This window comes from Polypterus senegalus, chromosome 1 (genome assembly GCF_016835505.1).
Source record: "Polypterus senegalus isolate Bchr_013 chromosome 1, ASM1683550v1, whole genome shotgun sequence".
NCBI lineage: Eukaryota > Metazoa > Chordata > Cladistia > Polypteriformes > Polypteridae > Polypterus > Polypterus senegalus.
In genome coordinates, this window is record NC_053154.1 from 74,801,737 (window position 1) to 74,824,724 (window position 22,988).

At 37.6% G+C, this 22,988-nt stretch overlaps 1 protein-coding gene across 1 annotated transcript in view; it reads left to right on the top strand.

Moving 5' to 3' along the window:
* The first annotated feature begins 4,170 nt into the window (after positions 1-4,170).
* lingo4b (leucine rich repeat and Ig domain containing 4b) overlaps positions 4,171-22,988 on the top strand; it is a 111,149-nt gene continuing 92,331 nt past the window's right edge. The window contains exon 1 of the mRNA XM_039750897.1: positions 4,171-4,481. The gene's annotated coding sequence lies outside the window, so the exon portion shown is untranslated. The remainder of the gene's footprint in view (positions 4,482-22,988) is intronic.

Consider the following 22,988-nt stretch of genomic DNA (forward strand, 5'->3'; position numbering starts at 1 on the left):
AATGTTTCTGCTTTATTTTTGTTTCTAAGTTCTGAGATATTAATTCATGTCAGACCGTATCTTATTGTATGCATATTATTGGTTTTGACTGATGTTAATATTTATTTACGTTATTATTTGTTTATTTTGTGGTACCATTTGGTGTTTTGGGGTCGCTACCATTTTGTGGATCTACTGTCAAAGATGCACTAGCTAGATGCTTGGACCAAGTTCTCAAAAGTCACATGCTATAATAAGCCAAATGTTCATGCAGAACTTCATAAGGCATTTTGGACAAAACCTTCAAACCACTATCTGTTGTGTGTTATTGAGGTGATTTTCTGGTGTTCAGACTTTTTTGCCTGCCATTTTTTTACTTTAATTCTAGTTTAGTGATTTGGTGATGATCAAATGATTTTTTAATCTACCTTTAGCCAATTCCTTATTTACAATTTCATCTCCTGATCCTTTAATTATTTCCATTTTACTTGCTGTACTTCCAGTGTAGCTGTACAAGTGTGTTTTAAGTATGTGGGAGAGAAACCAATGCAGACATGGGGTGAACAGGCAAACTCTTCACAGTTAACGACCAATCATGGGATTCAAACTCATGATGCTGATTCTGTGCGACAGCAGCGCTTGGCTCTGTGCCCCCCATTTTGTTAGCATATATACCCTTTAGAAGCTCCTCATATGGCCGTTAATACCACAAAAGTGTCTGTTACTTTAATTTTCTTCATTCATAGTACTGGGGAAAATATTGCAATGGGCTCAAAACTTTAACGTTAAGCTTTCAATGGCGTTTTATAGTTACAGTATTATTGAACATTTCTGGTGTTATGTCCATATGTGCTTATCGCTCCATTTATGGATGCTAAGTGGCAAGGGAGCACTCATAAGTCAAAAAGAGATCTAGCAATCACAGTCTATTCTGAACCTCTTAATATGATCCTGAGATGCGAGAAGACAATTACATTTAAACAAAACTGGCTTACAGGAATGTCCTGGTTTACTTTACTTTATAAATAAAATTCATAGAATATTAAGATTAGCTCAATAAAGTTCATTCAAAGCATGTTTCAAATAAAATTTGTTGGAAACTAAAACATCTGAAGCATTGGTTTAAAATAAATACATTTTAAACTGTTTTTGATAAATTAAAAGAAATCATCTAATCACCAGAGCAAAACACTTTGATTTCCATCCTATACTCAATGATGAAGAAATTTTACAGTAGGGGAGCAGAATTTTCTGTAAACCACAAAAGTAGTCGGACATTGATAGAGACAATAGCACTATTAAAAGTGTATCTGATTGAAATAACATGGCAATAACAGAAATGAAACCCCAAATAACATCAAATTTCCTAATTATAAAATTCACATTTTATTTACAATAAGCAACAAACACATAGAGAAAGCAAGGCAGCGAGCATAACATGCACATGTGATGGGTTTAGCAGACAAGGGGGACACAGTTGCTACAAACTAAAAATGTATTTTTCATCTCCGTCAGAATAAATTGTTTGCAGAAACCTTTGTACCTCTATAATTTAGAACGCTGTTCCACAGATCTGAGATCTTAGACTTTCCCACATTTAGGAAAATAAAGAGATGTTGAGAACTCCATGGTATGGAGCTACAGGATGCTGATATAGATGGCAAGGAAGAGAGGATGCTGTGACACACTACTATGATGAGAACTTCTGGCTGATGACTCCATTCTTGTGATAAAAGTCATTAGAAAGTAGTGTACGTTATCATTACCTGTAATTCCTAGTTTATAACACTGACAGACATTCTCAGAAGCAATAAAATTCAGCAACCTACATGCTCTCCAACTCAATGTTTTATGGTGTGTTGCAGCCTAAGTAGTAAAAGCCAGCAATGCAACAGGTGTATGAATATGCAAACTTTTTAACATTTGTAAATTACAACAAAATCAACAGTTTTGCAATTGCAATTTCTGGACAAATCCATTTGCAAAGAAAGAAGGTTAAGTACTCCCATTTGCTCCATGCACATCCATATCAATGTTGTTTATACCATGTTTACTTCTGTCAGATAATCCATTAAGTTGTTTGTTATTTGTAAATGTGGACCATGCTGCATACTGTAAATGTGCTACCAATGAAACTACTTGGATTATGTGACAGACTGGCTCACATTTCCCCAAATAAAGGATTGTAGGCATCATTATGAGCTTTTACTGCCCTTAAATTATTCTCTTTTATCCTCTTGGTATACATCTGAAAGCTGGTGGCAAGTTTTTCTTTACAACATTTATTTCTATAGTACATTTTCATAAAAAGAATGTAGCTCAAAATGAGTTACCTGACTGATACTCCTGATCATGGAATGAGAAGTTCTCAACCATTCTTAGAACAGCAGTGAGAAAACAGAGAACATACCAGATCAACTTAATCAACTACAATTATTGACTCTTCAGCAAGATGATAATACTTCAACTGGCCTCAAAGTTGCTTCAACCAGTTCTGAATTATAAGGGTCAGAGCCCATTTTCCAAATGTGAATGGTCCACCATCACTGGCAACAGTCATCCATCTGTTTACATGGTCAGTGTAAAGTAGTCACATGACCTAACATGAATGTTTTAAGTTGTAGGAGGAAAACCAGAATAGCAGAAAGAAAATCTGCATGACATACAGAAAACAACTTACACAATTAGGGACCCTGGGCCAGGATCTGGATGTGGAAGGCATGAAGACTTACTCACTGCACCATCCAGTCCAGCCTGTTCTGTACAGTATATCATATTTGGGATGAACACTAGACGGATTTACGGTATTTAGTCTAAATGAAAGAGACTTGAACTTCACTCACAACAAACGATCATGGAATCGGCCTCATCTTCATTTTCTCTAGACTCTAATCTAAGGCTTATGTTTCATCTCTTGCATTGTGAACTATTACCATCATTTCTATTGCATATCACTAAGTTTATAGACATGTCTTCCTGTTGATTTACACATGCAAAGCTGCATTTCTTTTATGCACCTGCTTTCCTCCTACTATTTTATATTCGAAAAGCTGTGCGAGTAATGTGCGCCTGTCTTCGGGGGTGTGCTTTGTAAGAATAAAGCGAACTGAATTAAACGTGTTTGTTGGTATATGATTTTGTCCCTCCATTCCACAGTCCACCATTCACATCTAAGCGTACATCGCAGGGTTCTCGTGTAATGAATTATAGTGCAAGGTATAAAACAACACAGGTAATTAAATAAGGTAGCCTATAAAGCACGCTCTTAGCGGATATGAATTCCAATGAAACCCCGGCACTGGCATTTTCAATCACAAGGCGGAGATTACTTTTCCGCTTGTATACTCTGGTCCAGTGATATTAATAGGGGTGGAGGCGCGATTCATTTCCACGACTGCGAATTAAGCAGAAACTAGGCCATATTCACAAGTGTTTACATCGGCAAATGAATATGTTAGGACGCCTGCCACACTTTCAGACCGCTGTGTCACAATGCGCTGCCACTGGGTGTGGCCGTGCCCCTTGTCGACGTGCCCACCTCATTTCTGTCTTGGAACTTGAACTCTGGACTCTTAATTTTCATCAGAAATAATTTATTACACATTTTAAATTATTAACTTAAAAAAATAAAGTAATAACAGCGACAGGGTAAAGGTAAAACGGTTTCAAAACGAGCTTGTAACTTTAAACGTCCACCTATCTCGCCGACGGCCAGCTGCTGACTCTAAATCCTTCTATTTGGCAGACCCATCTTCCCTTATGCGCGACACTCTCCTATAAAATGTCATCAGCGCAGGATTTTTATTTATTCAGCTTGCAGCTCGTTGTTTCCTTCTTGTTTGATTACAGAAAGAAAAAGCTAAATTGTCTGTTTCAGATCTATGCGTGCTCTACTTGCCCCATCTATACTTTTTTAAGCCTGCACAACGCCTTGGGAATCGGCAGTGCGCCAGACGGTTCGTATATTTCTAATGAATATAAATGACTTCATGAATCATTTTGTTTTAAACTCCGAGGCTGGTCAATAATGAGATGGGAGAGCTGGCACGGGCAAAGCGGTACTCGCAGTCAGCGCGTCTCATTCCGAGATGGCGAATGGTCGAGACACCCGGGCCGAGAGAGAGAGAGAGAGAGAGAGAGAGAGAGAGAGAGACCATGTAATAAAGACAAGGAGAAAGAAAGAGAGAGAGAGAGCGAGGAAGAGAGAATCGCACTAAATTAATTCCACACAGTTCATTTTAATAGCATTCATGAGTAATTGCATGCAACGAAAGCCACCGTCGAGAGAGGACAGAAGCCATTATTTATTTATTTAATTCCCCGTCTGGAGTTTAGGTATTGCTCCCCCCAGTGCACTCAAAGCCCAGTTGCCCCGCCAGCTCAGGAGGCTCAGTCGGTGTCTCTTGTCGCTCTGCAGAGGACATGGCGAGAGTCAAGTCTGCCAGCCTGGGGTGGTGCTCTCATTACTCTTCACGTTTGGCTTCTGGCAAAAACCGCTCCAGGTATGGTGCTTTATTTGGTCTTTTCAGCTCAAGTCACTGTAGTTATCGCATGTTGGATTGTTTGCTTTGAGGTCTGTGACAACGGTGGAAAGTTCATTACCCTGTAAATGACAGATATGCGCCAGCGTGATGGGATTTTAGCTATTAGGAATTGTGTTTAAATATGCTAAAAAAATATCTCTTCACAAAGAGCATTCAATCAACATTTAGAGAAAGACTCATTTTGTGACAGCCGAGTTTTTACGCCGGCCGCTTTACGATTCTTAGCAAAGGAAAACTGGAGTCCGAGGTGGATTTGAAAAACCGGTCAGCGCAGTCTGCTGTCACAGAAGAAACAGATAAACCGTTGAAACAAGGCGCTAATGGATAAAACCAAGACGAAGAAGGTAAACTTATGTGTTTAGCTAGTAATGTTTTTCGACAACTAGGCTCTTACCTTCTTGTCAGGGGACACTTCACTTTGATGCCATTCTTTGTGAGCGCTGCATCAAGCTTGTTAGAAAATACCAGTTGCGTTCGCAACTACACAATTGTTTTGTGTTTCGCGAGGTGTTTTTCACCTCCAGTATAATAATAATAATAATAATAATAATAATACCGAGTGTTCTAGTTTCAGCAGTTTCAGTGCATGGGCATGTTAGAGGTTATTATCTGCAAGTTTGTAAGTCGTCCTTTTTTTATGGGTCACACAACACACACACACATAAACCACCACGTCATCCCCCTGTGCAATTATGTTATTTGATGTTCCAAAACTGCCTTGACGTTAACGTGATTTTGTTTTTTTTTTGCATACGTATGTACTGAAGCGAATGGTACCCAGTCCAAGGCTGCCACCTGCCTTGCACCTGATGTGCACTCGAAGACTCATGATCCAGTAACGTAGGTTCAGATAATGAATAGCTGGTTTATTAAGTTTTGTTGGTTAATTTAATAAAACGGTAGACTGTTAACAATGAGGGATAAACATACAGTAAATAAAACTGGACCGTGCACGCTGCTTATTATACGTTCATTCATTAATTATCCATTATTTTACTCGGGCTTGATCACCATCTTTAATTTAGAAACGTGACTTAGTATCATAATGAGGATATGACCAATGTTAACCTTATAATAGGTGCATTTGTTTATTAATTTACTATAAGTACTTAGAGACGTTGATTTATAACTGTCAATAATTTCATTTATTGAGAAGGCTAACTGAAAAGTTAGCATAATGTAGTCTTTATGCATAAATATTTACAGAGCAGTGACACGATGATGGGGATGTGTTCAAATTAATAGTTTAATATTTTTTATGGTATCTATCTATCTATCTATCTATCTATCTATCTATCTATCTATCTATCTATCTGTCTGTCTGTCTGTCTGTAAGTATAATGCGTTTCATGGCTGTCTATCTTTCAATCATTTTTTTAAAGATATTTTTGTATCATAATTACTTTGTTCATGTAATTAAAGTTGTATAAAAATCTGCATGTTTCAAAGCCAAAGTAAAGTTTATAGATGAGATATGCTCTTTTATTATTCAACACTATTTTTGGTTCTATATATTCAATAGTTTTTTGTTGACCTCAGTTATTTAGTCAACGCGTTCATTTAATTTATCTTGCACTCTTTTCAAGTGGTGTACTTTATCTTATAGGCTTGGTTGCTTACTGCATGATTGCATGCAAATAAAAAAGGTTTTTCTTTCACTGATTCATCAAGGCAGCTTACTGTAGGAGTTGCACTCCAAACTGAAACTCTTCATTTTGTTGAGTTGGCTGTTGTCCATTAGACAGGAGAACTTTGCCTTATGAACAATAGAAACCCTCAATAGGTGAAGATATTACCAAAACCAGACCTGGTTATTTTTTGGTCATGATAATAACAATGCTGACTTGAAGACAGAGATTTCTAAAAACAGCAGATGAGGTTCTCCTTAGGGTCTTTAAGCACTGTTTGATGTCAGGGTAATTGGAGAGGATTTTTTGTTACTAGAAAATTAGATTGTGCCATACTGCATAGCTTAATTTTAACTGAACACTGAGGATTCATAATTATTATGGCAAGTTATGAACTGGCAAATTAAAGGGGCATGTGATCTGTAAAATGAACAGTAGTTCCCAGAATTGCCAGATGGCATTCCAAATTTAATACTGTAGTTTTGTTTGAATTGCTGGATGTACCAATTTAATTGCTCCTTTCCCAAAGTGATCTTAACCTGGTATTGACATTCTATCCAGGAAAAGTTTCCATTTTGAGCCCTTTGCCACCAAGATAAGCCCTGTATTTAAAAAGCAAAGTAGAAAATGGATGGATGGCTTAATCTGGTGCTTGAATTCAGAATTCAAGAGAGGGAAGCAGGAGGGTCTAGTAAGGTTCTAAATGTGACGTGCACTTTGCCTAATGATGTCAGTACATACTATCATTGGCTCCTGTGTTACCTGAAAAAAACTCAGCTACAGACATGGAGATGTAACGCAGAGAGTGACGGGACAACAAATTGAATTCTGATCCCTGAAACTATGACGCAGGAATGCTAACCACTGTGCAACCATTTTCTAAAGAAATAATGTTTTAAAAGTGTTTTATGAATAAAACAGTGGTTTTCCATTTTTTCATAGTCATCATTATTGTTTTATTTACCAAGCATGTGCTATGAAATGGATTTTTAAATCTTCGAAAATATATATTTATTCATTTACTATTAACATTTTGAAATGATTAATTCACAAATATGTGACAAGAGACACACTCCCACTGGCTCACAGTTGTATGTTACAAGCTTATTTTGTATGCACCATGATTATTTTAATAAATACGTATCAGGCACACTGTTAGTAAACACTAGTTCATCTTTGCAGTTTACAACATGTCAGAAGTGAATGCACACAATTATAAGAACAACACACGCAATATTTTCTGAACTTCACCTTTTATTCTGTAATATCTAAAGCTCATTTATACACACGTGAGTTTTTTTATGGTTTTGCTTAGACTCTATTTCTGATTTTTTAATTCTGTAATTTGTTTATTCTCTTTTTAAGAAAATTGTTTTGATGATCTTGTCAGTGAATATATGCTTACTAATTATCTTCTTTATGTATGCAATTGCTTCTCATTAGGTTCTCTCTAGTTTCTGTATATTTTATAGGAATCTTCCTTGCTTTTGTAAATGTTTTTTAGCTTATCTTTTTCCTTTTCTTTTTTATATTGAGTCCAGGAGGATGGGATCTCCTGTGAATGTAGCTGTCCAGCTAATGGGGGTTGCTGTTAGATAGATAGATAGATAGATAGATAGATAGATAGATAGATAGATAGATAGATAGATAGATAGATAGATAGATAGATAGATAGATAGATAGATAGATAGATACTTCATTAATCCCAAGGGGAAATTAGACCACCTATTTAAAGGTTTAGCAGGCACCGAGCTTGTTGCTGTGGCATTAGCTTGTTAACCCTTAATTGTGTTGTTTTTGCTCCCATTTGGTGTTTCTTTATCGTCGTGTTTTGTTTTTTTTTAATTTTGTTGACATTTAAATTATTTTTGATTTACTCTTTTTTGGCTTGCTTTTGGTTTTTCTTTGGCTTCTTTTATTTTTCTTTGGTTTGGTAATTTGGATACCTTTTGTTGCTGCTGATTTTATATTGAGTGCTTAGTCTGTTTTGGACATTCTTTGAATCTCTTTTAATATTTTGTTTTGGAATTTTGTTTTTTCTGCAAATTATTTGAACTGTTTTTTATTAAATTGATGTTGGTCATTTAATGCCAATTTATGAAAACCAAAGAATCACTGTTTTGCTTATTTTAGATCAGCGATTGATAGTTCCTCTTTCCTTTTGGATATTTTAAATCTGAGGCCTTTTTGACTGTGTAGGCCTCTGGCTGTTTTGAGAGTTTTCTGACTTTCTTGAATTAGGGCTGGGCAATATATTAATTTTTCAGTTTGATTCAATATTTAATAAAATTCAACATGCCAATACCAACATCATGATTTTCAACACCTTTACTTGATTATCCACACTTCTTTTGAACATTAAATAAAATCTGGAAAACATCCAGTGTTTTTTCTTCTGCTTATGTTGACTCCACCCATGTTCCCTGGCAGTAATGCATGTGAACAAAATGGAGTGAGTATCAGAAGAGGAAGAGTTTAGAACAGGTACGGATAGTTTTGCTGTTTGCAAATGGTTTGGTTGCCTAGGATGACAGTGCATGCAGAGACAGAACACATTACAGTATATGAAGAAGCCATCTAGGCATATATGGAATATATATGCAATTTGCCATCCCTCCTACCTGTGAGAAGGGGTCTTTACTGAATGAAGTTCCATTAAGTTCTTGCTGTTCTGTTGTTTAAAGTATGAGTGGATGAGCTGTTGGTAGATAGAGATAGGCTTCAGTAACTTACCAAAACACAGTTTTGCCCTAAAACACTTGTACTCTGTTAGAGGTCAACTAACTGCACTAACTGGTACTTCACATTATACCAGAAGTGAGATGTCCGCAAATCATGTAAGCCCTGATCCATCTCTTTTATAGCTCTCCACACTTATTACATACTGAAATGCTCCAAGCAGGATTAAAAACAGCAGCCTTCATACTTTTCTTTTGTGTTAATTATTCAGTCCTTATATATGGGGTATTGCTAGCCATTTTATTTGAATTTGTTTAGCATTTAACTTTAGAGTTGAGCTTCCTAATTATACTAATGGATATTCTATGTTTAGCGAATTGGTTTTCTTTTAAGGTTATTGAAAGTCAAATATGCAATCATATTACTTTGTGAGCAGTAGTGTTATAATAAAATATATGTTAATGAGATTAAAATCTGTGTGGTTTCATAATGCTAGATTTTAATAGGGAGATGTTACTTTAATGTTTATTCAGATTGAAAGTGAAAGTAAAGGCATTGTTTGCTGTAGCTGAAACTGCTCTGTGTTCAAAGGAACACCTCCTTCCTTACTGAGAATTTCAGTTACCCCTTATGAATTCTAACCTGTGTCTGGCAGTGTAAAGTACCTATGTATACTGTTGAGAAATGAGGATTCAAGAAGCTTATAAGAACATTGGATACAATATTTGAGATGACTGGCTGCAAAGGCAATACTTACTGTATGCTGGTGAACATTATAAAATAAATACCCAAAAGCATTATATGACTGTTACAGGCAAGAAGAAGCATGTATATGCAAATACATAATTTGGAACCGTTACAAATGATGTAAATCATAAAACAACATATGTATAATATACACATGTACATGTATCATGATCAGTGATTAGCATAGTAATGAATTAAAAGCTTTGTCTTCCCTTATATAAAATAGTAAAAAAGAGAGAGAACAGGCACAGATGCCAGCAAGGCAGGTAGTACATTCAATTGAAGCTTAAGTAGAGAAGATATAAAATAATAAATGGTTAGAAAAAATAAATTTCTTTGAGTCACAGATTTCAATGAAATTGTTTATTTTTCAAAAGTAAAAATCTGTTTCCTTTGTTTATATTTACAGTATATTGTTGTTGTGAGATAATATACCAGGATTTAGACTCTGTATCGAAAATGTGTTTACGCATGTTTATATGCTGCTGATCTTCAATCTTTAAGTTGTTTTGAGAACATATTGAGAAATTTTGAATATTGCATTTTTAGTCAAAAAATTGCACACAAGTTTACAAGTTTAATGTCACTTCCCGTGTTTGAAACAATAAGCCTAAGAAATCTGACAAACAAGAGGAGATCATCTAGTCCATCAAGCCAGTTTGTTTTGCCAATAGCTAAGCTGTCACAGTATCTCATTCAGATTCTTCTTAAATGTTATCAAGGTTTCTGCTTCAGCTACATGTCTCACTAGTTTGTTTCAGAGTCCCATAGCTATCTGTATAATGAAGTGCTTCCTAGCTTCCGTTGTAAATGCTCTTCCCCTTAATTTCCACTGATGTCTTTGAGTATGTGATTCACCCTTAAGCTGAACAGGTGTTGCTGGATCAACTTCATCAATGCCTTTGAGGATTTTACATCCTAGGATTTGGTCCCCTCTGTACAGCTTCAAGTGCTGCTATGTCTTTCTTGTACCATGGTTACCAGAAGTGCACATAATACTTCAGATGAGGTCTTACTTGTGCATCAGACCATAAACAGTCTCACCTATTTCTGCTTTTAAAAAAAGCATTAGAGGAAATTCAGTGTCAAACTGAATATGTGTTTTGGGGGCTTAGACAAGGAGTATGACCAGGCTCCTTGAGTGATGCTGTGGGGGTGCTGGGATAGTACAGGATTCCAGTGCCCCTAATAAGGGCTATTCAGTCCCTGTATAATCACAGTGAAAGCTGTGTCCGCATACTCTGAAAAACATCAGCACCGTTTCCAGTGGGTGTGGGTCTCTGCCAGGACTATGCTTTGTCTCCTATCCTGTTTCGTAGTTTTCCTGGATGGGCTATAAAGGCAAAGATGGGTAGGGGGTCCAGTTTGGTGACCTTAGAATCTGCTTTTTGCAGATGACATGGTCCTGTTGGTTTCATTGGGCTGCAAACTCCAGCATGCATTGGGATGGTTTGTGATCAAGTGTGAAGTGGCAAGTATGAGGATCAGTACCTCCAAATCTGGGGTCATGGTTCTCAGTAGGAAAAAGGTGAACTTTCCTCACCGATTGGGAGACGAGTTACTGCCTCGAGTGGAAGAGATTAAACACCTTGGAATCTTGTTCAAGAGTGAGGGGAAAAGGGATGATGAGATTTACAGATGGATTGTGGTGGCGAGTGCAATTATGTGGTCACTATACCGACCTGTAGTGGGGAAAAAGGAGCTGAGACAAAAGGAGAAGCTATTGATATACCAGCCGATATACGTCCCTACCATCACCTATGGTCATGAGCTTTGGATAATGACAAAAGAATGAGATCACTGGTACAAGAAGCTGAAATGAGCTTTCTCTACAGAGTGGCTGGGCCCTCCCTTACAGACAGGATGAGAAGTGCAGATATCCAGGAGAGGCTCAGAGTAGAGCCACCTACTCTCCTCATCGAGAGGAGCCAACTGAGGTGGTTTGGGTATCTGATAGGGATGCCTCCTGGATGTCTCCCCGTGGAGGTTTTACAGGCTTGACCAGCTAGGAATAGACTCGGGGGAAAACATAAGGCTTGCTTAAAAGATTATATCACCCAAGGCCTGGGAACACCTTGGGATCCCACAGTATGAATTGGCAAATGTGGCTGGGGAGAAGAATATTTGGTCCTCACTGCTAAGACTTTTTCTCCCATGACCCATAAAAATGAATGGATGCCAAATTGTGTTTTGCTCACCACTTGGATTAGTGAAACAGCTGAATGTACGTACAGCCCCTTTTAATCATTCATTAGAGCTTTAAAATGACACTGAATGTAGAAATTACAGATCCACATGAGATTGTTGTCTCACAAAAGAAGAGAAAATCGATGTAGGGGAGTGTGTTGGTGTGCTTTGTAGTTCAGCCTAAGCTGTCCTATAAGACACTGTAAATATTTGGGGCCATGGAGAACTTTACTAATTGAATAATTTTCATACTTCATAAGATGTTATAGTCTGCCATGATTATTCCTTAGTGTGAGAAACCTGATTATCTATATCATCTTGTTTAAGTTTTGCACAGTTTACTGTGTATTTTGTATTAGAGTTTATTTTTTCAGTGAATATGCATGTTTGTGTTGTACACTGAGTACAGAGTTTCCACAGTTTCCACAATGTTTATGAACATTTCAAAACTTTATGTTCAGCTTTACTTCAAATCATAACTTCCAGGAACATTCTGGTTTAATTTTTACAAGTTGCCATTTTTAAATAATTTAAAGATTTCAAATAGAGTTAATAATATTTTTTTTCACATTTGCTTCCATTAATATTCTTATCTCAACTATCTCAAATATCATTTGAAACCTCTTTTCTGGGTGAGGATTGTGGAGGCAGATTTCCAATAGCTCGCATTGCACCCTTTGTCTTGCTGGTCTTGCATAAGATGATTACACATTGATATTTCTATTAACATTCTAATCCAATAAAATCACAAAACTTCTTACAAGATCATTGTGGCAAATGATTATTGGTTTTTCTTGTTGATACATAGTTGTTGACTTTGGATAGATCTTAAAACTTGCTAACAATAATGCATAATATTCTAGGCTGTTTCAGCAAACTCTTTGACAATAATTTTGCTTGCCTCTTGTGTGATTGCTTAATATGGTTACCGACTAGTTCAGTTGTCTTTGATTTGTCTCCTTGCAATGATCAGATCCATCCTAGCCAGCACCTCAGGTCATATTTATTTTCAGATGGGTGTATTTAAGTCATGTGGTAAATTTGTGATGGAGGCTTATTGAAAATTGCTCACTCCCTGTATTTCACATAAAAAAAATAACACGCATAATGGTCAAAAGCAATTTATCAGAATTGTCCTTTCATTATGGTAATCAGTTACAATCCACTTTGAATAACCTCTGCATTCTCCCTTTCATTAAACATGTTTACTTTGAGCTATACAATTTCTTGTAATTGTTTCCAAAAGGTCATTAACTTTAGTCTTTAAATTTTCTACTTAATAATTTTAAAGTTATAGAATTTTGACTTCCAAATGCATAGCTATTTATTGAGAGGGAAAACGTCTTGCAATTCAATGGATTTACATAGACATTCCTGAAGATGATGAATCCACTGTCTGTTTTTCAGGATGTCAGCCTGCTAAAGCAATCACTACAAACAAATCACTCAAATGATTTGGAACCTGGCACAGTTGTTAGCACCAAAAATCTCTACAAGTCTATTGATTTTTTTTAGCAAAGTTGCTTTAAAAATCCTCAATAAAAAATTACTTATATGGCAGGTTTATATATAGTGAAAGTGTAGTAAGCAGGGTTAAATTTAAAAATCAAAGCTTTATTTAGGGGAATGCATGTGCTGGAAAAATCCAGATTTTTTCTAGTTCTTTTCCTGCTTACAGTAAAATTACTATCATCCATTTTGCAAAAGAGACTCTAGAGGACAGGTGGGTTCAAGGGGCTTGATATTAATATACGAAGGAGAGAGGGTGATTGAAGTCTATGTTGATTTCCACTGAAATTGTTTAGAATTTGCTTGATACTTTTTACGTTTTTGTTGATTCAGATTTCTAAGAAGGCGAATGTTACTCAGTGTCATCCATTTCTTACTGCTACAAATCAAAATGACCATTTAAATAGTAGAGATGAACAACCTCCTCAATGAGATTTTAAAGACAGGGCACACCTGTTAACCCATGGAAGAAAGAACTCAAAGGAAAAACAGCATTTATGTCCTCCAGGTTTACTTTTCTATTGGGAAGTAGGGAAAGAGAGAGGAGAGAGGTTAGGAGCACTTACTGATACAGCGCATCGACACACCCACCACACGACAAACCAACCCAGGATCCCAGACCCGAGTGCAGCCATGCAATGGGTGACACCTCAGCACCACACTAGTTAAGATGAAGTGGAACAGTGTGAGGGAAAGCAGAACTTAAATTGGAATCAAGTGACACCATCACTGACATGAAAGAACATTTTTGCATGATTAGAAACTATACTGATGACTTACTTAGTTATGCTGAACATTGCAACCCTGCAAGTAATTAATGAAATTAAAAAGCTGTTGAACACAAATTTCAAGTTTCAATTATTTTCATATACACTTATCACAAGTTGAAATATGATCTAAACAAAAAAAACAGGGTTGCCAGATGAGGGTGGTCATCTGGGCTGCCTCACAGTTCCAGCAGTCTGGGTTTGGATCTTGTCTCATTCCTGAAGTTTGTGGAGTCTAAATGATCAATTTAGTTCATTTTTTCCAAGTTTTCATCCATCGTCTGAAAAGACATTCATTTGAGGTTGGGGACTCCAAGTTGTATAGTGGCATGGTGATGTACTACTGTTGATTAACTCCAGAGTTAGGGGTTAAAATCCTTGTGCAGGTTTTTCTCTTTATGTTTCACTGTTATTTTTTTATAAGTACTTCAGTTTTTCCTCCCACACCCCGCAGACATGCAAGTTATATTAATTGGTGATTCTAAAGTATTTTCAGTTATGTAAGTGTGCCCTGTGATAAACTGTCCTGGCATTCTGGGGTACTGACTGCATTATTTTAAAGTTTGTGAGAGTTACCAGGTACATTCAAAAGATGTATCTACTCCTGTCCTGGAAGACTAACACACATACATACACAGAGATCCAATCCAGACAAAGTCTCCAGTGGTGCCCATTGCCAGTCACTCTACAATATTCCACATAGAATTCTCTAAACACACATGCAAAGAGATCTTAGCAAGACAACGTGTCGTTTGTCAGTCTCTCCACAATATTCCACAAAAGATTCTTTATATAGGGACTCACTCTCACTAGCAGTAACAAACATTCAGGTGCCATTGCAACACACAAGTTGTTATATGTCATTTATCAACAAATGTCTTATTTTTACCGTAGTTTTTCTAATTATTGAGGCGCAACCTCAAAAGCCTTGATAAACCTTGTGGGCAAGAAGACAGCTTTTTCTCACACTTCAACACCCTTTTCTTGTTTCAGTCACTCTAGATAAAGACAAAGTAAAGAAAATATAAAAGCAACATGCTATTTATTAATGCATAACAATACCAAACAGAAGAAATTAGAATAGAGAAACAGATAGCTAAGTCTGAATATAAACAGTCTCACAAAAGCTTGCTGAAAATCAGAAATGTCAAGAAGTGGATGTTGTCCTGAGCAGATTTTGATTTACTGATTGGTGTTATTCACAGATTACATTCCTCGATATCCAGATGAAATGGTAACGCACATCTTGATCTATGATGTCTCTCTGTCATTGCCCTTCTGCTGTCATTTCTTTGTTCCCTTGGAGGAGCCATATTTATTTTAAAATGTACACATGAGGTTTGAGGACATGTGACATTATGCACATTTGATTGGTTAAATTGTCGTTATGATTTCTTTCTTTCTCAAACTATAAACTAATTCTGTATTTCTAGTCCTGCAGTGTCCACCCATTCCCAGATTATAAATTAATTTAAACAGCTTCAGTGACTTTGTGGCGTGTACTTCTTTTCTCTCCACCATTAAATTGTAAACCAATTAACACAGATGCACTAAGGTTATAATTTACAAGTACAATACAAGAAGAATGTACAAGAAAGGATACTTTCAGTGCCTGTAATTAAAGTCCCATAAATTCGGTTCATCCTGGTTCATTTGAACAAAATAATTAAAACTTAATATAAGCAGTCTGTGGTTTGACAAATTGAAGATTTTCAACTCCAGGAAACTGACCAATAGTATAATATAATCTCCAGCTTCAGTTGAAACAGAACAGGATTAAGTAGGTTCAATAAACAAAAAGGCAGATGGACAGAAACAACTAATCTTTTTAGTTTTATCCTCAAAAAAGTCAGGTTTCACTATTTTTGCAGCTTATTTAACTGGGTCAGCTGACATTAACACTTACCTTGATTGAGCGGTGCATTCAATAACCACTTTCAAACTATTATTACCCCAAATGTATGAATCCATGCATGTGAGAACCTTTTTAATCTATTAACATTTCTAAAATCGTAATATGTAATAATATGTAATATAGCCTGCAGTGATATCTTGGGGTTTGTGTTGAAGCTGGGAGACCTGAGTCTAAAAGGATCTTTTTTCCCCTTCACGATGAAATACCTTCTTTTGACCTCACATTGGCAATAGGATAGGTTATGTACGTACTGTGGTAAGCAGGCTGGACACAGACAGGCAGACATCGTTGTATCACCCAACACATGTTTATTTTATAAATACGTACAGTGGTGAACACGGACAACCCAGTGCCACAGCACCAAACACCCTAACGTCCAGGCCTCTTTTCACAATGCCTTTCTTCTTCTGACTCCACTCCTCTCCTCCGAGCTCCGTCCTTCTTCTACCCAACTCCAGCCATCAAACGGAGGGAGGCGGCCCCTTTTATAATAACAGGTGCCTCCTGACAATCTTCCACCAGCACTCCTCAGTGTGGCGGATGTACCTGCTCTGCACCCGGAAGCACTCCAGGTGTCCCTGATCCTCTTCCCCCCAGCACTTCCACCACACCTGGTGGAGGGCTCTGTAGGCATCGGGGCGCCCCCTGGCGATAACCACGGGCCCCTACAAGGCTGAGCTTCAACACTCTGTACCCGTGGTCCCCAAAGCCACCAGGGCAGTTGCCCCCTCATGGTCTGGAGAAGGCACAAGCCCTCCTCCGGTCCTCCTGGGTGTCCCGGCTGGGTACCACCCCCAGCCGCGTGCCACAGTATATATCAGGAGACACTGTGGGGTGGCAGACTTGATCAGGTATAATGGCTCAAGGGTGAAATAGGTACAGACACAAATGCTAAAAAGAGAGATAGAATGAAGGGACAGGTGAAAATATGCCATGCTTCCCTGGGATGCTAAAGAGGATCCAGTTTGATGGTAAAGCAGTTCAAGCACAGGGATTTCCAGGAGTCTGCAGAAATATGAAGAATTTTTCACAGCCTATCAAGGTACGAGCTTCTGGTTGTCCACTATGTGGTTCAAAATAATACCCACATTTCGATGTCAACTGTATCCATTAAGGTTGGCAACAACAAAAAAAGAGATTTAGAGCCTAATCACTCTTAAATAAGTATTTTCACTTCTACAATTCTGCTCGTGCCAAGCTCAGTTGGCATATGCTATCATTTATCCATCAATCTGTCTAAAAATATTCTGCTTTTTGCATGCTGCACAGTGCCTTTTGATTGACACTTTAACTACAGAGCTGAGTAAATGTGAATGTCTTTTATGTGAGCATTGTCTTTTTCAGGTAGAATATAACAGAGCTTCATGATTTAAAAATGACTTTATTTTGTCTTCCCACACATACACATTTATGATGTGATGGCATGGGAAAAATCAACGGACAGCAGTCTAGAGTGACAGTTTTACCCTATAAATTAAAAAAAAAAAAGATGTTAATTTACCCCAACAAAATTTCAGTTCCTCATTTTAGTCTAATCTAGCACAAACGCTTAGTAAATAAGGTGTAAAAGACAGAAGCAATTGAATTAAAAACTGCAACAATACAATATTTTCAAGATCCAAAATAAGAACGACTTAAGGGGCTGAGCTATTCAAGCCAAGATGTTCTTTTTTTCAGATTTCCCTATAGTACAGAGTCTTTATTTATTTCTGATCATCCCTTGATACCTTCTCTGTACTGAGCTTTATCTGGTCACATCACAGCCTTCTGTCACCATGCATCCAAGTTTAGTTTTCTCAGTTGGAAAGAAGATTAGATTAGATTATTGATAAAAGCACATGTAAAACAACAGAGGTTACGCCAAAGTGCTGGACAAATAAGCATTAAAATAAACACAATACAAACAATCATGCAAAAACAGATAAATAAAACAACCAATTATAACATTCACCACAATCCCATTATACACAGTGAAAGGCAGAAGAAAATAAGTAGGTCTTATGCCGACATTTTAAAAACCTTGATAGAGGATGAAAACCTGATGTGAAGAGGCAAGTCATTTCAAAGCTCAGGAACACCAACTGAGAAAGTTCAGTCTCCCCTTGACTTCAGCCGAGATCTTGGCACTACAAGGAGCAGTCGTCCAGATGACCTCAGTGCTCTTGCTGGCACATAGGGGTGAAGGAGGTCACAGATATATTTTGGAGCGAGACCATGCAAGGCTTTAAAAACAAAAAACAAGATTTTAAAATCAATGCAAACCCTCACCGGTAGCCAGTGGAGAGAGGCTAAAATGGGGGAGATGTGCAATCGGAAGGTTGCCGGTTCAAATCCTGTAAATGCCAACAGGGACTCTGCTCTGTTGGGCACTTGAGCAAGGTCCTTAACCTGCAATTGCTGAGCGCTTTGAGTAGTGAGAAAGCGCTATATAAATACAAAGAATTAGTTAGGAGACCCGGGTTCGCTTTCCAGGTCCTCCATGCGTGGAGTTTGCATGTTCTCCCCGTGTCTGCGTGGGTTTCCTCCGGGCGTTCCGGTTTCCTCCCACAATCCAAAGACATGCAGGTTAGGTGGATTGGCGATTCTAAATTGGCCCTAGTGTGTGCCTGGTGTGTGGGTGTGTTTGTGTGTGTCCTGCGGTGGGTTGGCACCTTGCCCAGGATTGGTTCCTGCCTTGTGCCCTGTGTTGGCTGGGATTGGCTCCAGCAGACCCCCGTGACCCTGTATTCGGATTCAGCGGGTTAGAAAATGGATGGATGGATATTATTATAAAAAGAATTATTATTATAAATATGATCCATTTTTCTCAACCCAATCAAAAATCTAGCTGCAGTGTTCTGAACCAGCTGAAGGCGCAACAGAGCAGATTTTGGCAGACTCACATATAAGGAATTACAATAATCTAGGTGAGATGAAATAAAGGCATGAATGACTGTTTCCAAGTCCTTCTATGATAGAAAGGATTTTAGTTTAGAAATTTGCCTCAGTTGGTAAAAACTGGACTTTACTACCATGGAGATTTGTTTTTCAAAACTTAGTGATGACTCAAAGATGATACCTAGGTTTTTGACATCATTATGAATCATTGCTGCCAAAGGTCCCAACTGCATGCCGATTTCAACTGCAGATGTGGTAGGACCAAAAATAATCATTTCTGTTTTATTTTCGTTTAATTGCAAGAAATTTTGTGTAATCCAATATTTAATATCCTCAAAGTATTACAACAGTTTTTTTTACAGACGAAGTGATGTCAGAACTAACTTTGAGGTACAGTTGCGTATCATCAGTGAATATTCACCATTTACAGTGGATAAAGTTTAGCTGCTGCTGTGTTGACTAGATGGTGCAGCCTGGCATAGATTGGTTGTGAATGTGTAAAAGAACCATACAGATTGTTTCAGTCTGGTCCACATTGGAAACTTAAAATAAAATTCTAAAAAGAGTTGCAAGATTTAGCCCAGAAGGCAGGAATGCATAAGAGGTGATGATGACAATGTCCTTTAACAGCTTTAACAGGTAACATAAGAGCAAAATAATGCTAGAACACTCAAATACAGAAATAGTATACAAAATAACTAGATGCAGACAAGAGTGAGGACACCACCAGGATGGAATGGGGCAGAGGTAAACCCAAGATCTGTCCTCCAGCAAAGAGTGGGAGTCTTCCTGTCAGGCATAATTCCATGGAATTGCAATAGGCAGTGGAAGTATGCTGGTAGATGCCATAATAATAATAATAATAAATAATAATTTATTTAATAATAAAGAATAAAGACCAAAGAAAACATGCCTGAAAGTGATGGATGAAATTACTTTCTGGTGCAAGACAACACCTCCTGCTTTGGGGTATCTAAAAGGGGTTATCTACCCACAGTTGGTGCTTAGGAAAGGCCAGTTATGACAGATCTTTCCATGGCTTACACCTAACAGTACTGTGGCTTATCTTCTAGCAACAGTTTCTAGCTGAAGCTGCCTATGAGGAGTGTACTCTTCCAGGATGTTCTGCAGTAAGCAGTAAAAATAATGAAGAATCAGTAATCAAAATATCACTTTGATCTGTGCTTTAAATGCTTTTAGACATATATCTTCGATTTTACTATATTTGCTACCTCATAAACATTTAACTTGCATTTACTGTATATACACAGAGAAAAGCCTTTTGCTTGGAATCAGACAGTATACGGGAATTAGTGAAAAAATCAGAAAGAGAAACTGCTGGAAAACAAGTAAAGTAGGAGATCAGTAGATTAGTTTTTATTGCAGTGTAAGTTTATAATAGTGTAAGTACATCATGTGCAGTTCTGGTCTCCATATTACAAAAAAAGACATAGCAGCATTAAGTAAAGCCCAGAGGAGAGTGATTAGGCCGATTCTAGGACTCCAACTGGACTGGACTTATTCTGTAAGTAACATTTGAATAGGAACATAAAAAGAACAGCTACCATACTCCACAAGCTGTCACCCGCAATGGATTGATAAATCTTTACTAGCTAGCTTTGCCACACAGTCTTTGAACCTTTTCTCTGCTCCTGGTCAACTGAACATAGTTAAATAGACTGACAATAAATCTGTTCCATGTTTCTGTTTTTGAACCAAAGACTCTTATTTTGATGATGTGCTGCATTCTGGTGCCTTAGGTTTCTAAAGTTAAATAAGCATTTGACATTAGGCTAAATTTTATTATCATTATTTATTTATTATTGTTATTTTTCTGTACTGTTCAAGTGCTTAGTATTTCACTGATGACTTTCAGATATATTTTCCTGTAGAAGGATTATGCAGGTAATTTCAGAGAGCAGGTGCCCACAATAAATTCCACCATCTGCCACTTTTGTGATTTTTGTCCCCTATGTCCCACATTCTCTAAGAGTGACAGATGACTGCCTGGATCCTGTAGATATGACTTTGGATACCACATATGTATTATTTATTTATGTCCACAACCATGTATAAACATTGTTAACAACTTAAAATCAAAGGTGTATCAGGCTTCAGGTTCCTCTAGCTTTAAATTTAAATGTAACATAATAACATCGAAGTACATCAACATCTAGCATTTACTGGCAACACGGAACAGCATTCATGTGTCAGGCTGAAATGCTGTAAAGTATTAAGAATGGATCCTGCTCGTTGTTGTTTAACACAAACTAATTAGGAGACTTTCAAGAAATGCTGCAACAGGCTTTCTTACAGTATATGTTCATGAAAACTTAATCAGTAAGGAAAACTGACATCATCACCATCTTTTTATAATACTTTGTGCTGAAAATTAAGTGTTTTTAGTTTGAGTGAAGCAGTGGTATTGTTTTAGTTCTGTTGTCTCACAAATCCTGGAGGCTGCTTTCAAATCCTAGCTAAGCTGCTGTGAGTGATGCGTTTGCATGTTATCCCAGTGTCCTCATGGATTTTCTTTGAGTATTCTTTTTAGCTACCACATACAAAGATGAAAGCATGTAGTAATTTGTCCATTCTGTTTAGCCTCTTTGGGTGACTATGAACTTTCACCCTGATGGGCTGGTATCTTTTAGAGGATTGATTCATTCCTGACACCAGTCATCCTAGAATTGTGATAAAATAAGTTTGCGTAAGTAATCAAGTACATTTCCCTAATGACCCCTGTTCATCACTTTGTCTTTACTTGTCTCTAACATGTAAAACTCTACACAGGGAAAAGTGAAAAAATCCCCAGACAGCATTTAATTATACAAAATGTAACTCTTAATAATTTGGTAGCATCATGACACAGTGGGTACTGCTGTGTCCTTGTTGCTTCAAGGACCCGTGTTAAACACTGGTCCAGTCAATTTTTATGTAGAGTTAGTTTCTTCCAACATCCTCAAAACTAGTAATGTGACATTTTTCCAGTATGAATGAGTCATTGTGGGAGTAATCATGTCCTTTGGTGAACTGGAATCCCATCCAGGGTTGATTCACATACTGCAGCAACAGTATTAGTTCTAAAGTACCAGGATGAGCTGGCAGCCCACTAATGGTTGTACTCCTGTATTTACGTTTCCATTTATGTGCTTAGCAGACACTTTTATCCAAAGCGACGTACAAATGAGATCAACATAATAGAGTAAACAACAGTCCGGGGGACTGTTTGGCAACAAGTATTACAGGACAAGAGTACAAATGTAATCATCACAAGTGAAGAGCTGTAAACCGAACAAAACACAAAGCTAGTTTATCTTTCCATGGTTACAAGAACTTTTCAATGCGATTATCAATTAATCAGATATTCACAGAACAAGAGAGTCTTTAAAGGCTTCTTAAACGTATTAAGGAAGTCAGTAATTTGGATGGAGTTGGGCAGCTCGTTCCACCAGTCTGGAGCTACACATGAAAAGAGTCTGGATTGAGATTTGATGTCATGCATAGGTGGCATTTCCAGACTCTGTTCGCTAGCAGACCTGAGTGTATGAGATGGAGTATTGGATCTCATGGTTGTCTCCATATGCATAGGTGCTGACCCACTGACTACTCTGTAGGCAAGCATTAAGGATTTGATCTTAATGTGTGTTGATACAGGGAGTATGTGCGGCAACCTGAAAAGAGGAGTGACAAGTGACTGTATCAGCTGGAGGAACACAAAATGTGCCACTGCATTGTGAATCATCTACAATTGCTTTGGTAGTTCATGCACATACTCCTGGCAACAGACAGTTACAGTAGTCCATATGTGACAAGACCAAAGCCTGGAGCAGTAGTTGTACTGTATACTCTATCAGAAACGGTGTGAGCTTGCAGAGTTTATAGTAAATGAGTCTGCAAAAGTGGGAGGCAGTTGCAGTGTGGTCAATGAAAGATATCTGGTCATTAATCACCACCCAAAGTTTTCATACTGACTGGGCGGGTGTTTGCCATAATGACCTGAGCTGAACAGAGATGTGGTGTTGAATATGCAGGTGCTAGGATAACAAGGGGGTCTGTCTTTTCCAATTTGAGTTTGAGATGGTGGTTCTTCGTCCATCTCAAGAGATCAATGAGATATGCCAAGATTCTAACTGATACTGTGTAGTACTGGAGGGAA